This window comes from Periplaneta americana, chromosome 12 (assembly GCF_040183065.1).
Source record: "Periplaneta americana isolate PAMFEO1 chromosome 12, P.americana_PAMFEO1_priV1, whole genome shotgun sequence".
Classification (NCBI taxonomy): domain Eukaryota; kingdom Metazoa; phylum Arthropoda; class Insecta; order Blattodea; family Blattidae; genus Periplaneta; species Periplaneta americana.
This window is the reverse complement of record NC_091128.1, coordinates 48,290,750-48,308,595: the sequence shown is the minus strand read 5'-3', so window position 1 is coordinate 48,308,595 and position 17,846 is coordinate 48,290,750. Positions and strand designations below refer to the sequence as shown.

The 17,846-nt window shown below is 33.9% G+C and overlaps 1 protein-coding gene across 1 annotated transcript in view; it reads left to right on the top strand.

Annotated features, from left to right (window-relative positions):
• The first annotated feature begins 6,779 nt into the window (after window positions 1-6,779).
• LOC138710390 (uncharacterized) overlaps window positions 6,780-17,846 on the top strand; it is a 228,221-nt gene continuing 217,154 nt past the window's right edge. The window contains exon 1 of the mRNA XM_069841275.1: window positions 6,780-7,226. The gene's annotated coding sequence lies outside the window, so the exon portion shown is untranslated. The remainder of the gene's footprint in view (window positions 7,227-17,846) is intronic.

Below are 17,846 nucleotides of genomic sequence, written 5' to 3'. Positions count from 1 at the left end.
CCTTTTCTAGAAAACCGTTTTCACTGAAATTTAATTATTATCCAAATAATGTTCTAATTAACAGAACGGATTGCGTAAAAGATTTGGGAATATTCATTGGCAGTAAATTGTATTTTCATAGTCACATTGATTACATTTACAATCACGCAATCAGAATGTTAGGAATAATACGGTCAATAACTTATTCTTTTTCCACGCCCGATTCTCTTTTAATGCTCTAGTATACATTGGTGCGGTCCAAACTCGAATATGCGTCTGAAGCTTGGAACTCGATTACAACTAGACTCGGCTAAATTAGAAAATATTCAAAGAAAATTTATATCTTTATATTCATTCAGATTTCTGCCTATTAATTCCGGGTACAGTCATGAAAGAAAATGTGAATATTTTAATTGTCAAAATCTATATGCTAGACGCCACGAGCTAGATTATCTGTTCTTTTGTAAAGTCCTCGAAGGTGATATATCCTGTGACTCTTTCTTAAACAATATTATCTTACGTATTCCAACAAAAACTATGAGAGCGCACAAACTTTTCTATATTAGAAATTCTAAATTTCTTTCACCAGTCTCTAGATGTATTAAAAATGCCAACATGCATGGCTGCGAATTCGATCCCTTCAATGTATAGACTTAGTTTGCTCTTGGCAATGATTTATCATTTATTTATTCTTTTTGGCATTACAGTATACTCAATTATCATTGTCTCATAGTATTCTTAGTTATGTATTTTAAAGTCATCCATTATTTATCCATTCATCGTCATTATTGTAATTAATTGTAATTGTATTCATCATCATCATCATCATCATCCTTCACGAATTAGGCCTCTGTAGACCTGTTTCGGCCCCATCTAGCAGTCTTCTTAACGGTCTTCCTGGTCGACGATGTCCTCTAGGTTTATATTGCATCATAATTTTTGGGATTCTTGAATTTTCCATTCTTCTTACATGATCTAGCCAATTGAATTTGTATCTGCTGATTTTTTCTTCTACTGACTCTACTTCTAATTGTTATAAAATTTCTTCATTCCTTTTTCGGTCTAAAAGAGTATATCCTGCTGTCCTCCTGAAAAATTTCATTTCCGTTGCTTTGATTCTGTTCATGTCCTTCTTCTTTAATGTCCAAATCTCGCTTCCGTATAGAAGGGTGGGTAATGCTAGTGTATTATATATTTTTATTCTTGTAGATTTTTGTACTAATTTAGCTTTTAATGTATTGTTTATTATTCCTATAATTTGTGTAAATTTGGTAATTTTCTTGTTCACATCTTTTTCATTTTGATAAGATATTTCACAACCCAGATAATTGAAATTTTGCACTTGTTCGAGGCATTGGTTATTGTGTATTATCTTACTTCTCACTGGGTCTTGTCCTAAAAATGCCATTACTTTTGATTTTTGTGCTGAAATTTCCATCCCAAAATCTTTTAATATTTTATTTAATGTACACAATCCTCTTTGTAAATTATCCTGTGAATTGGAAATTATGACTTGATCATCGGCATAGAGTAAGGTATTTAATGTTAGAGCACTGGTTATTTTGATTCCTGATGTGTAGATTTGGTTCCATTTTAAAATAATTTCATTTATATAAATATTAAATAAAGTTGGTGATAGTGGACAACCTTGTCGAACTCCATTATTAACTAATTTTCTTTCGGATATACAGTTATTTATTTTGACACTTATTTTGCTGTCTGTGTAGATTTCTATTATATTTTGTAATAGCAAATTTGGAATATTTTTTTCTTGTAATATGTCGAATAAAAGGTCTCTTCGGACTTTATCAAAAGCTTTCACAAAATCAATAAAAGCTATATGGGTTTCTAAATTAAATTCTCTTCTTTTTTCCAACAATAGTTTGATACTAAAAATTGTATTCATGTGTAATAATTATTTTTGTATTGTGTTTTTGTTATATTCTTTGTGCTGAACTGTAATTGGCCACTGGCTGTTGTACAGCACATTAAATATAAATAAATAAATTATTATTATTATTATTATTATTATTATTATTATTATTATTATTATTATTATTATTATTATTATTATTATTTGTACTATCAAAACGTCAGAGTATTACAATAACATATTTAATCTACTCTATGCATTCAAGTCATTTACTTTATGAATTCGGATAGTATGAAACAGTTGTTTTAAATTCATGCAGCCTAATATAAAAAATAAAGACCAAGAATATATTAAGAGTTCTCGATTAAAATTCGATATAGGCTTAATCAAGTTCAAAATAAATTATGTTTTACAAAGTTATACAATTTAAATATAAAAAATAAATTCACCCAAACGAGAAGATATAAAAATGAATAACAATGAATTAGTAAGCAAAGAAGAGATACCTAAGTTGAATAAAAATGTAATTCAAGCACCTCGTACAGTAAACAGGTCAAATGTGGAGTATCTTCTGTATCTATTGACACGTGTGTGGAGATTAGATTCAAAAGACAAGCTAAGTCTAATTCAGGACAAAAATAAAGGGAGAAGCGAAGAGACCTCATCTCAAAGCCATAAACATTTGTGTGTATGCCATTAAGTTTTGTTCGGTTTACGTTCCAGACAACGGTTGTTTGTCAGACCTATTGATGGTTGTTGCTTGCACCTGTAGGCGAATATTACGACAGTTTCTCGAAGTAGGCCATGACCTTTCTTCACTCTGCATAAAGGTGTGCTAATATGGTCAGCGTTCTGTACAATATGTGGAAGAGCATAATAATAATAATAATAATAATAATAATAATAATAATAATAATAATAATAATAATAATATTAATTTATTTATTGATATTTATGTGCTGGACAACAGCCATTGGCCAATAAAAATCCATCACAGTGATACAATTAATACATTAAAATGAACAACTATGGTACACATTAAATACTTGAGTTAACAAGAAAATGAAAAACATAGATTACACTGATTAATTAACAAGAATATTAATACTATAAAATTTTAGAAAAACATTACAATTTGTGTGTAATGATTATGCAAATAATATTAGCAAAGACACTGCCATATTCTAATACTTCTATACATTGAATGGATCGAAATCGCCTACATATAAGTTAGCATGTTTAATACATCTGGAGATCGGCGAGGAAGGTTTAGAATTTCTAATATAGATGAGTTTGTGATGTCTCATGTCCTTCATAGGAATACGAAGGCTAACACTGTTTAAGAAAGATTGACAATTAATGTCACCTTTAAGGACCTTGCATAAGAATAAGTAATCGAGATCATGACGTCTAGCATACAGGCTTCGACATTTAAAGTGATCGCATTTTTTATCGTAGTTATACCCAAAGTTATTAGGCAGGGATCTGTGCGAACATAATGAAATAAATTTCCTTTGAATATTTTCCAGTTTTGCCGAATCAGTATTAGTAATAGAGTTCCTAACTACAGATGCATATTCGAGTTTCGATCTCACTAATGTATAGTGTAGTATTAAAAGAGAGTCAGGTGTTGAAAAAGAATAAGTAATTGACCGAATTATTCCCAACATTCTTATTGCATGGTTAATAATAATAATAATAATAATAATAATAATAATAATAATAATAATAATAATAATGACCAATGGATAATCGGATGATTGATTGAGGATGGAAGAATACATTGACAGACGAATTAGATTACATTACATACGATTTAATATGACTGGTACTGAGAAGCAAGAGATCGTATGAAATGGCTATATGCAAATATATTGCTATAGGAAAGAAAAAAAGATTAGATGAGATCAGATTAGATTAGATTACAGCAAGGTTAATGCTACGATGGTCTTCCATTCAGGAGAATTAAGGTTCGATCCCGTTCCGGTCGTAATGAAGTGTATGGTGAACAAAGCAAACGTTGCAGGGAGTTTTCCTCGGGGTACTTCCATTTCCCCTCTATCATTCCATCATACCCTCTCATTACTCTCCTCACTCCATCTATCACCAGCAATAGTAAAAAGGGCTGGAGTGAATTCTTGGAGAAGTACGAGTTTTCAACATTGATGTAAGTAGGGCACGGGCCCCGGGCCCTTGTGCTCATTAGATACTCATCGGAAGAAGGGGCCCGACTCTGTCAGAGCTGAGGCAGAATAGTCCACCTGTCAGCATCGATTTTATGAATGCCGCCCGGCCTCCTATATGACTTCGACAATCATCCAAAGCGTCCGTAAGTGCAAGAACCTCTTCGGGGTCGAGCCCTTGTAAGTCAAACGAAGCCAGTGCTACAAAAGTAAAACTATAAATAACTCTAAACATGCATAAAATAAATTTTATTATAATTAAATCAGGCTTCATATTATAACATGTAAATATTTAACTTCGAAAGACAGACGAAGCTCAGTAAAATTATGAAGCGTAAGTTAGGGCTGGGGACGGAGCGGATCGGTTCGGAGCAGTTACTGTGACGTCATTACTCGGTTGAACCGAGTACAAATTTGTGGCGGCAGATTTAAAATTGAGATAGATTGAGTCGATTTTAGAACGTACTTTGAAAGTGAAACCAAGCGTGTTTTAAAAGCGTTGTAGTAAAGAGCTTTCGCTTTGCCGATGACGAGAAAAAAATGTTTCTCTTCATTGCAAAATGGCGGTTGCAAATTTCATTTGCGTGATTACAATTATTTGCGGAGTTATTTTTGTATGAAAGGCCTATTTAACTTTCAGTGTTGTTATATATGACAGACGAAATAAAATAGATAAAATAATTTATAATACTAACAGCTAATAAATTAACATGTGAGGTAAACGTTAAACGCTGCAGCTAAGTAAAAAAGAAGATAGAAACGGGCTCCATGAAGCGCTGCCTAAAGCACTTAAAAATAACACACAGAATTATTTACTATTACGGAAAGTGGATAAAATAATCAATAAAACGTAGAATCTTAAACTGAAGAAAATAATGCTTATTTATTTTATAACATTACTAGCCTTCAATACAACCATGTTCTCTTTGGTGAAGAGTAATATTATTGATAAATTGAAATAATTAGGTAACATAATTCGTAGAAATAAATACAAATAAAATGATGACTGATGAGGTAACATAAATTCAATGAACACAAGTAGAAGAAAAATATAATGCACTTCCTTCTTTAACATATTTTAATATTAATCAAACACACTAATATGATGATGATGATGATATTATTATTATTATTATTATTATTATTATTATTATTATTATTATTATTATTATTATTATTATTATTATTATTATTATTATTATTTTATGTACAGTAATATGTTCAGATTCAGTGTTCATTAGGCTCACTTGACAGGTTATATAGCCTAATAGGATGAACTCTTCAATACTAGAGGCCTTTCAGCCCGCTTTGGGGATAAGGAAATAATTCGTCCTGCAGCAGATAATATTTAAATACAACAGGACCTACGTTGTTGTCTGCTACAATTAAGTAAAACACGCGAACTCTGTTTGAATGTTTGAACTGACCGGTAACGGCTACGGTTAACCGAGTAACTTCGGTGCTCCGCTGCCAAGCACATAAACCGAGAAAACCGAGTAACTCAACAGTTCTACTCGCTCCGTCCCCAGCTCTAGAGTAAGTTATTATTTAATATAAAATTCTGTGATGAGGATGATGATAATGATGATTAGTCAACTATCCGAAGACAAGTTTGAACCTCATAACTGACACCAATAAGGCATCACTCATGAGGCAACTAAACCAGGAGATAATGGCATAGAGTGGCCAGTTCCTTTCCCCCTCCATTGCACACATCGCTGACTAGTGACATGTTACACTTGTCAGACTTCAGATGTATACAAACAATTGTTCTTCCTCTGATACATATCGTGAAGTGAGATGTACTGCCTTGCCTGATAGATGTACAGTAGTGGCAAAAAACGGACCGACCCTTGTAGCTGATTTCAGAGCCTTGTTCACTCCAGAGCACGATAGACTGGTAACTAAAACTTTCGTGGTTCGAATCCTCCCTGGGAAGGAAACTTAATTGTTTTCCTTATTCAAATTTATTCCCAATACTTTTCGATTGCTGGTAAAATTCATGATTTGGAAATAATAAGTTACTTAAATAGTAAAATATTGCTGCAATAGAAAAGTATTCGGAATAAATTTGAATAAGGAACAAAAAAAAGTTTCCTTCCCAGGCAGGATTCGAACCACGAAAGTCTTAGTTACCAGTCTATCGTGCTCTTGAGTGAACAAAGCTCTGAAATCAGCTACAAGGATCGGTCCGGTTTTTTGCCACTACTGTACATATCAGCCAGAACCTGTCAGAGGTAGATGATGATGACGATGATTATGATAATTATTATTATTTTTATTGTTGTTTAGTCAGCTAGCAGAAGACAGGTTCGAACCTCGTGACACCAATAAAAGGCAACACATTATTATTATTATTATTATTATTATTATTATTATTATTATTATTATTGTCGTTGGTTGTTGTTAACGAAGTAATAGATTTTACAAAATATGTCTAGTATTGAAAATAACATCTTATCATGAAAAACGAGGAAAGCGCTATGGCTTGTTTTATCGCTTTATTCATTCATACTAGTTCATGCCATCCCAGAATACGGACCAGTATAGGTGAGCTATTTTGGACAGCCTTAGAGTTGAGCATTTCATTGAAACTCGCACTCTTCATTTCAGCTGTCTCCGAATCTCGTGAGGGAAGGGGAAGCATAAATCGTAATCGCCGAGGAAAACAGTAGTTTAAAAAGAACCACTAAACACTATGGTTATGAGAGAGAGAGTTGGTCGCTTGAGTTCCGTTTAGGAGGCTGGTGGGAGGTTTTGGTGAAGTGGGAGAAATTTGGTGGGAGATAGCAGAGCAGGAGGGTAGAAGGAGAGGACAAAGAAGCAAGGTTCACCTCCGCAATGTTAAGAAATGGCCTCCACCGATGATTTCTTCAGCGATATAATTGAAAAGACATAGCGCATATCACGGGAACTTCGTATGTTCGGGTCGATATTTCTGCGAGTTACGCGAGACCGTTCGTCATCTGTCTTCCACCTCTAGATGCGTTTTTATGCCGGCGATGGTGTACATCCCGCGTAAAGCAAAAACGTGTTTCATTAGCCTACTATAAAACTATCGCTTGACTTTGGATAAATATACATTAGTTTTGTGTCTGAGTGAATGTATTAGTGTGTCCCGTGTTTCCAGAAGTGTTTCTGTGTGCCAAATCTGTGACGTTGCATAAAGCGGAAGTGACGGAGTAAAAAATGTAAGTATACTTATTGCATAACTGTACTGAACCGACGTATATATTGATTCGGATAAATCACGTTCTCATACACTGCCTCTTTGTTTATACAGAAGAAAGGTGGACGCTATTTACCGGTACCGTTATAAAATCACTTAGAGTTATTAGACGAAAACCGCATGTACATGACATAAGCAGTTTTATAAACAATGTAGTGAAGGAAAAGAAAGTTTGAGTGCTTTTTATTTTCGTTCTTACTTTATGGTACAACGAAAGGAGTGAGATATTAAGATTTAGGATCGCTAACCAAATTCTGTAGATACTTAAAAAATTGAGTTTATTTATTTGTGTTTACTTCTTGAACTACTTAATAATTGAGTTATTATTGATATTGGGCAATAGATTCTATTTTGTTAATAATGCTCAAATCTTCAATTTTACACCGCTTTACATTTCTTAAAATACGTGTAAATTCCGCCACACTACAACGTAAATCTTACTCAACTATATAGCCTACTAAATTTAAAGAAAGTATATAGAATTAACTGTATTTAAGTAAAATTTCTTTCCACGTTTACAAATAACTGGACAGTAAAGGATATACCACGTTACAATATCATTTTATTCTGGTGAACTTCTCTCTCCCCACTATTTGACATTAAATCACTTCCTTTCACCTTCGTCCTTGTTTTTACGTCCTTGCTGTCAATTTAAAGTTTTGTTTTTTCGTTAATGTTACATCCTACTTGAATGAAATGACTTGAAATACATACAAAGTAGGAGCGCCTGCAGAACATAGAAAGATAAATGTTTGTTAAGGACCATCTGTAACTGAGTTTCGTTTTGGAGACTTCTTCAGCCAACATTTCTCTTTTATAGTACGTTTTCTGTGAGAAAATTCACAAATTGTTATGTGCCTATACCTACTGTGTAAACGCAAGAACGTTGACTTACGAAAAAATTCGAACGACTATGCGAGGTGATTTTGTTACACACGCAACATGTGGATTCGATACTAATGTATAAATGTCCACAAAATCACAATGTTATCATGGATTTTAATGCAAAGACAGTTTTAGCCTTTCCTCCTGTACATATTGCAAGAATCCTATATTTAAACAAGACTTTTTTCTTTTTTATACGTAATTTTAATCTATTGTGAAACGAGATTATGTAGCGCATGGCTACTGAAAGAAAAAAAGTATGCAACAATTAATATAGTTTTATAATTAATAAAATGAAACTACTAGATGGAAAACTCAATTTGTCTATATTAAATGATTTTCCACAGTTAAAAAAAACTCCTGGAACCCAACGTATTGGTCACTGAAACAGGAAAAATATGTTAGTGGACAATCAAAACCCCAAATTTGGCCATAAAATGAATTTCATTTTTGGATAACACCAGTTATGCTAGTTAGTGATATGGATAAGGCAAGTTTTAAAGAAATAAACTAATGATATATTGCTAGATCTGGATATAATTATTATTATTTGACAATAATTGAAGATACATTATGAAACATTGTCCTGCAAATTCATTAAAGAGCACATTTCAAATTTTTATTGGCGTAAAACAGATGAAATATGCGAAAGTTAAAAAAAAGTCCTTCAATTGAGTACATGTCAAGTTTTTCCACTGAAGAAGCATTAACCCAGGAATAAGAACGGATTTACTCAGAACATTATGGAAGGTTCAAACAAATGTATAATGGATTAGGCGAGTTACCCATCAATAATGATTTCCCAGACCTCATAAAACTGTAAATAGGCAAGTTTTGATGTTTAATTAGAACTCAATTAAATTTCGGAACAGGTGCACTAAGACCCAGCATTGCGATCTTTCAAGATATATTGCGCTAACCCTCAAGCTAGGAGATTCACAAACCCACACTGGCTGACTATACCAAGGTTCGCTGCATACCCAGATTTCGAGCATACAGCCCCACCCGCCCCTAACCCTCTCCTTGCGTCTCCATCCGGCGATCGGGGAATGCTATAGAATTATGACGATATGGAAAAATGTTGACGGAGTGATGTAGATACCTACAGGGTTGTTTCTGATCTCTGGTAACAAATTTGAATGACATCATGTGGGTCAGGAGTCACACGACAGGTGAACTGTGGCGCGAGGTGACAGACAGTAGTGAGTGATCTCATAGTCAGAGTGCACGGCGACTCACAGCAGAAATTCCCGAGAAAATCGAGCCTTTTTGGAAGGGGTACATAGCAACCCTTTGCAATGTCAAGTACAGTTACGTTAAAATGAAAGAAGTCTGCAATAAGTGAGATTTTGTTATTTCCAAGAAAGGCATCGTCTGTGTACTTAATAATATTGGAAAAGCTCGAATGGAATTAATTTGTATCATTTCGTGGGGTGCTGCGACTTGTGACGGGGGTGGATTTGCTTGCTTTTTCCACTCTGTAATTAATCCCATCCGAGCTTTGCCAGTCTTATTAGGTACACACAAGATGTCTTTCTTGGAAATAACGAAACCACGTTTTTTGCAGTCTCCTATGATTTTCACGTAACTGTGCTTGGCATCGGAAAGAGTTGTTATGTACCCCTCCCAAAAAGACTCGATTTTCTTGGGCATTGTTACTGTGATACACCGTGCACTCTGTCACCTCGTGCCACAGTTCAGCTGTCAGTGTGATTCCTGACGCACATGACGTCATTCAAATTCGTTATGAGAGATCGGAAATAACTCTGTAATATGGGGAATCGTGACAGCTCCGAGAAAAACCACCAACTGTGACAAGTGTACTCCATAAATGCCACTGTAAAAAATCCCAGGCTTGACCGGGACTCGAACTCGGATCGTCTACGTGAGAGATTGAATGTATAACCACAAAACCACCTCATGGACAACAGTACAGGTTTAGTTAAAAGTGAATATTGTTCTTTGTAGAAATAGTTATGATTTGGCTTGATTTTTCAAGACGTGTACCGGGAGCGGGTACTTCTACTTAGACTTGCATTGGCTCATTGTGCGCCCAGTACATGCGATGATTGATGATTGTCTAAAGTTATACAGCTGGCCCGCGTGTTAGGCGTAAATCCGATGCTGACAGGTGATGCCATCCTACGTCAGCCCTAGCAGAGCCAGGTCGTATCCTTAGAAGAGTGCCTGATAAGCCCCAGGGACCCGGAGAACCAAGTCCTTCCTACATCAGCGTCGGAAACTCGTACTACCCAAAACTTCACCCAACCTATATTTAATATTGCGGATGATAGATGAAATGAGGGGGAGGTGGAGAATGTTGGTGGGATGATATATGGAAACGGGATTTCCCCGAGAAATACACTCTGCAGAGTATACTTTGTCCACCACAAATTTTATCACGACCTGGCTGGTGATCGAACCCCGGGTGTGTGGATGGAAGACGAATGCGTCGAACGCGTTAGCATTGAACCACTCATATGACATAAATACGTATACGAAACAAGTTTTATGTGCTTAATCTCAGAATAGCAGAGATAATTATAACTGAGATTCGGTAAGCTGACGAGAGATTAGACACATGGCATGAAAGGAGAAACTTAATCATTAGTAAACTCCATTGTAATGATTGCATAAATGCTGAATAAATTCAACTCGATGGTGCACTTATGATGCCTTCCAATTTTTATATGACCAGACATGTCGCTTCAATTCTCTGTCAGGACTCTCTTAAGTTGCCTTAAGGGGTTATGTACAGCTTAAAGCAGTAAAATTGTGTAAATATTCAACATTTTTTTTTTTCCTCCATTACTGTACCGCGCACTGTACTGCGCACCGCTACCCCAATCTATTTGGCTTCTCGTTTTCAAAATTTATCCGCATATCATCAGCTAAGTACAAGATCTCATTATAACAATTTACTCATTATACCCTACCACAAGACATCTTTATATTCTTCATCCTATACAGTTTCAGTTGCTAGAAATTGGAACTCGCTTCCGAGTGATATAAGGGGTTGTTGGACAATTGCTTCATTTAGGTCAAAATTACATAAATTCTTACTTAACAGATGAATTGCTGATTAATATTTGTTACTTATAATGAAACTAACATCTGTCCATTCTTATTATTATTATCTTTAATTTCTCTAAATAGATTTACAAAACCTCTAATGGCAATTACATTAATATTCTCATTATAGAAATAGAAATATATATATTCTCCCTGTAACATAGTCCTAGTAAGCTTATATTAAATTAATTTTCATCATTTTACTAGCTATCTCAAATATTAAATTAATTATAATTCATTGAATTAAATTAGCTCATAAATTAAGTTACTACTTTACCTTATAGATTTATCTAAATTTAAATAAATGTGTAGTGAAGATTATTGCTGGAGAACCTTTTAAGTGTAGTGAAAATATTTGTAATTTAAATTTATGTATTGTATTGATTAAGGCTGGTTGAGTGGAAGAGAAGGCCTTATGGCCTTAACTCTGCCAGCGAAAATAAAACATTATTATTATTATTATTATTATTATTATTATTATTATTATTATTATTATTATTATTATATGTTGTACAATAATGAAAATTAGTATGTGTGAAACAATGTCCTTCTGCTATATGAAAAAAATAGTACATTATGCAACGAGCCTATAATGGTAGTAATTAAGACGCGAGCATATTTTTTTATGAAACGAGCGCAAGCGAGTTTCATAATTTTCACACGAGCATCTTAATTACCATTATAAGCAAGTTTCATACGACTTTTTATGCTCGACCATATTTCTAACTTGAAATTATTCAGAAGTATTCATGTTATGGTTATGTAAGTGAGGAACGGAACTGACCTTCTAAATTGTGAGATGTGCACAGACACGAAAGTATTGATTTTTTTCCGAGGAACGAATGTCATTGACCTTGATATAATCTAGAGAATAACATGAACATTAATTTTGATATAACCTGGAAATTGATTTAGAATGAAAAACGAGATGACAAATTGAATTTATTTGAATATTATTTACAATTAACGCTAATTATTATAGTAACAGAACATAACCTCCTGCGACAGTATTGGATTTCTACCCTCCGTGACGTTTCGCTAGTTGTATTTCTATTGCATATCCGAGAATAATCGATACTTGCGCTTTTATAATGGTACAATGGTGATTTCACATTAGCTGAACAACTGAACTATAATGAATAGGTGTACTTTAATGAGGTGCATTAAAGGGCTACTACCAGGTGTATAATTACTACATTTCGGCATGGCCGAGCATAAAAATATTTTTACGATTTAAAAAAATTATTTACATTTTTTTTTTCCAAAATTCAGTTCACTGTGCAGTGATGAAGCGTTTCCCACATAACTCAGACACTATCCAACATTTTGTGATGATTTTTTGTGTGTATTTATGTATGTCATATCTACAATAAGATGCAAGAACACTTCTCTACTGTGATAGAATGTCTCATAAAAATTAAATTCATTTAAAAGTGGTCGAATATCAGTATTTCCTTCTAACATAAAATTAAACAAATATTATTTATTAAGGAATGTAGCATAATATTGTAATATGAGCGTCGATAATAAAATAAAAGCGAGAGAACATGAAAAAGTTACCAAGTTTATAAGTTATGAGGGAAACGCTTCATCATTGCACAGTTAACTGCCACCATACTGAATTAAAAAATAAATAAATAAATAATAAATAATTTTTAAATCGTAAAAATATTTTTTTTTTCATATAGCAGAAAGACAGTGTTCTACACTTACCAATTTTCATTATTCTACAATATACAGTAATGGAGGAAAAAAATGTTGAATATTTCCAAACATTTTACTGCTGAAAGCTGTACTTAACTCCTTACACTAGGTCACGAAAAGCTAGTTTTGTTTTCCATCCGAAGAAAACCATACAGTACTAGGATATTTATTGGTGTTAAAAATACTTCGGGTTTTATTCTGTGAATCTCCGATTCAATTTTATTGTACGAATTGTAACACCAGATTACCAAAGACAAGTGCAGTATAAAAATCCATGATCTCCATAAGGAAAAGAAGTTGACTTCTTCAAAATCTATATGAACAGAGATAGGAAGAGAGTATTTTTTTAATAACTAAGGATTTCAAGAAATCCCTATGATTGAGGTTAACGTCTATGCATGGATTAAAGAAATGGAATTAGGATAAGTAAATATAATGTACAGTGAGATTTAAGTGTGCCTAATAAAAGAAATGTCACAAGATGTTCCGGGGATCGAATCTCAGTCCCTTTTCTGAACGAAAGAATGAAATGTGGCAAAATATGCATGCATATATGTATGTATGTAATTAAAAGGTAGGATAGGCCTATATGCACTGAAAGTAACATCATTTTCAGTATTAAGAATTACTTTATCTTAAGAATTTTACTTTCATTTATTGTTATCTTTCTTCATTAATACCTAAAAATGTTCACTGTCTTACATTCAAATGGAGTGAACTACAGTACATTATAATAAATTTACAAATAAGGCAATAAAATGTATTGTATTCTGCAAAATAAAGTTCAAAATCTGTAACATCCTTATTTTTTGCTGAAATTGGAGTTGCAATAAACTACAACATAGGTATCTTTCCGAATTCACAGACAATAAAGATTTTCTGTTGTTTACAAGAATGGTTTTATAGGAGTCGGCAAGTAGAAAGTTGAAACACGTAACCTTACATTTTTACAGAAGAATGAGTTTAATAACGAGTGCTTTGTTGATTGTTGTGATGCTGTCGTCTCCGTGTGGTAACACTGTAATAAGGTAAATAAAACTGAAAAGTGACTTCACTATCTCCATTATAGATATGAGATAGAACAGATCAGTCATGTAACTGTGAGAAAGACAATGGACTGTTTCTGTGATAGACTGGGACATCGTTTCACTGTGAATGGATCTTACTTTGAGCATCTGTTGTAAATTTTGGTTAGTCATAGTGTTTGTTTAGTTTTATGGTCTACTACAGTGATGTAAAAGCAAGCGAATTTTTCTGACCTTGACGTCGTGCGCGGGCAGCAAGCGCTAAGTATGGAAAGAGGAAGGGTTGTGTATATGACTAACCAGCCTGTTGGATTAAGAAAACAGTGGTGCACAAACTTCAAACGGAACGTGAAATTTTATGTCGTTCTTTTTATGTGGCTTCTTTCTGTTTAATATTATCTATATTGTCTGTAAAACAAAAGTACTAGCACTGATTTCTTAATATTGCACTTGTGTTTTAAATCTTAATAACATAATAGAGAGTATGGAAGGAATATTCACTTAAATTCCATACTAGTATAATATTATACTGTATTAAGTGGATGAAAAACATCATTCATAAAGAAGGCGATATTCCAAAGAAAGAGATTGAGTATGACATGATAAGTTGGAATTTATATTGATGGTATTTTTAGCCTTACAAAAGTAATCAATAAACTAATCAAAACAATATTGCAGTACAAAGCAACGTTACCTAGGAACTGTATCTGTTTTAAGTGTAACTAATATTACATAACAAAACTCTTATCGCATTATGCTTTTAAGGTGATATTGGTGAGCAACTTCCTATCATCAGAATATTAAATTATTTTCTCGAAATGTGCTGAAGCTATAGAGCTGACATTTTTACAACACATGGGCACGTATCTTTTGCTTATGATGTAACAGTAGTTGCTTTGTTAATTCATTTCCTTACAAATAATTTCCATTCGAATATTTTCAAAATTTTCAATACACTATCTTCAGTAATACGTATATACGGTATATTAGATTTACGAAAACATTCTGTAAGGCTACTAAATAAATAGGATTATACCTGAAAATTTCACTTTTCTATACGAAAAGTTGAGAAAATATTTCTTTTGAATAAAAACTTGTGAAAAATGAGCATTAAAATTAAAACTTACATTCTTATAATGCACTTATACTTTTCAGAAAAATCTAAAAATTAACATGGATACAGTTTTAAAAAGTTCTCTTCCCTTTATCTATTGAATCAGTGCTGGCCATCCCTGAATATAGCTCGATCAAGCGGCATATACTACCTCTTTCGTCTGTCTCTTTCCTTTCCGCTGTAAAGCGCTCAGGCTCTCCTGGGCTCTAAAGTGCGCGCTTGCTCCTATGGGCATCAATTGACATGCCTGTCCTAGACTGGGGTAATATTTTACACTACATATGTAAAATCAGGACATAGCTTAGAATGCAAGGAAAAAGTTGTGATGTCACTTTATAACGTTATTTTGAAAATACAGGAATGAATCAAACTGTAATATTCAGATGCACCAGCAATAGAATTCCACATAACGACGACTTGTAATAATAGTAATACTAAATCCACTGCACTCTTTTAAACCATAGTAGATAAGGATGTGGAAAGAAAGGCAAGTACAGAGGTCTGTACAAAGGTAGCAAATTACTCTTCACAGGAACAATCCAGTGACACAAGCATCTGACACGGTCGCATTAGTTGCTTACATCGCATCGTGAGAAGAAAGCGTATTCAAGGAAGAAGCCTGAAACCGCAAGAAGTTGTAGACAATGAATGTAGTGGGGTGTGGAGAGACTCATCAGCATAATAACCCACGAAGTAGGCGGGCTCCTCACTGGTAGCTACTGTTTTTGCTACAAAGTGCACTCATAATGCCCTCATAAGAGCCAAGTAAAGGAATGTAGAATTATGAGGACTATTACACTCTTACTACGTCATACTACTTTTGACCAATAAAACGGTACGAAAGGACGTATTTCAACCAATAATGGCTGCTTATCGCACAATTTTATCGCGTCCCTAGCATTTGTTTAATTTTATCGCGTCCCTAGCATTTGTTTAATTTTATCGCGTCCCTAGCATTTGTTTAATTTTATCGCGTCCCTAGCATTTGTTTCTTTGTTTGCCAACATTTGAAACTGCGCTGGTCTGGACGTCAAAAATATATATAAAATTACAAACCACTCCAGTCGATGCACAGCAGTTTCAACTATGACTCGCATGGGCATTCAAGAACAACAATTAATAAAAATCACTGATCATACCTATGCATCTTCTGAAATCCGATTTACAAATAAATGAAGAGCACCATTCGGAAATCCTGAATAAGTTGAATACACCATGTAGGCCTAAATCAACGAGTTCCACTTCTATTATGCACACGTCGAATATAACATCAATTGAACCACCAACCACATTCAAATTTGAAAATTGTACATTCAATAATTATTCCTTTTAAAATTATTCATTCGGAAATTCTGAATAAGGTGAATACACCATGTAGGCCTAAATCAACGAGTTCCACTTTTATTACGCACACGTCCAATATAACATCAATTGAACCACCAACCACATTCAAATTTGAAAATTGTACATTCAATAATTATTCCTTTTAAAATTATTCATGTTTATTTTTTATGTCATCGTCGTTAATTAAAACTTTTCTAACACTTGTGTATATTAGTTAGGTTATGTTATAGCTTCTGCTCTGAGAGGATAAAAAGAACTTCTGCTATATGATATTATGGAATCAGAGATTGTTTAATATTAAGATTTATTGAATAGTAATCATTACAGTGTCTGTATAAAGACACTACTGCCATCTAGCATGCACCTAGCGTAATATTTGTAATGTTGAGATAGTACAATAATACATTTGAAGACAGTTGTATTTTCGTAAGTCTATTAATATTCTATTGTATTGGAGTACTTCGTTACTTCTAATCTTTATATACTTTCTTCTAATCGTGTAATAGTCAATTAAATCCCACTCGAGTTTCGATTTTCTCTAGATAAATCAAAACGTCTAGTGAGATTACTGTTGATAAATGAACAGACTCTTGAAAGTCTTTCAGTTACAAAATCGGGCACCCAGCTATTCCTGTGTATTATTTGTCGCATAGCTGTCACAACTTTGTTAACAGGAAATGTACGCGGATATACACAGTGGACCATTTAAGTTGATACTGTACAGTATCTCCAAAACTAAGCGTTGTAGAAAGAAATGTCTTAAATGAAAGTTGCTTGATATTATGGGGGAAAGAAAATTCCATTTGTCGTGTTCTATTTGGAGGACGTTGTGATGGTCATTTTAGGGTCAATTTAATTTAAAAAAAATGGGAACCTACATTTTTACGTTGTTTTTTCATTCCTTTTAAAAACTAAACAACTTTTGTATAAAGCACTTCGCAATTGTTCTTAAACCAACGTAAGTTGTTTATGAATGGCTGTGTACGAAGAGTGCAATGAATGGTTGGACCCATTCGAAACAGTCCAGCATCACAGTAGGCGAGGAGGTCATGACACATTGTGTCCATTGTTTTGTTTACTTTCCACTGTATCTGTCGCTAGTGTACTTGCAGCTACCTTCGAGTCCAGGTGGATCCACTGGTAGTATTGTCGGACCATCGGATCTGTGCCCCTTCAGCGCTGTAGTCGTTCTTGGAAAAGTTGACGCCTCTACTCACTCCATTCCATCCGCTTTTCCTCCCTCCACGTTAAACAGCAGGCCACGAACCGTGCCGAATAGGGATGTTGCCTAATTTCCGTCAAACGGAGTCATAAATAATTGGTCTTCCATGCTACAGTATTATTTCTTTCAATCAAGATACATCTTGTATTTCTACTTTTTTTAAACCTAAATCCCATGTCTCGAATCACTTTCCGTAGTTTTTCTCTCCAACCTTGG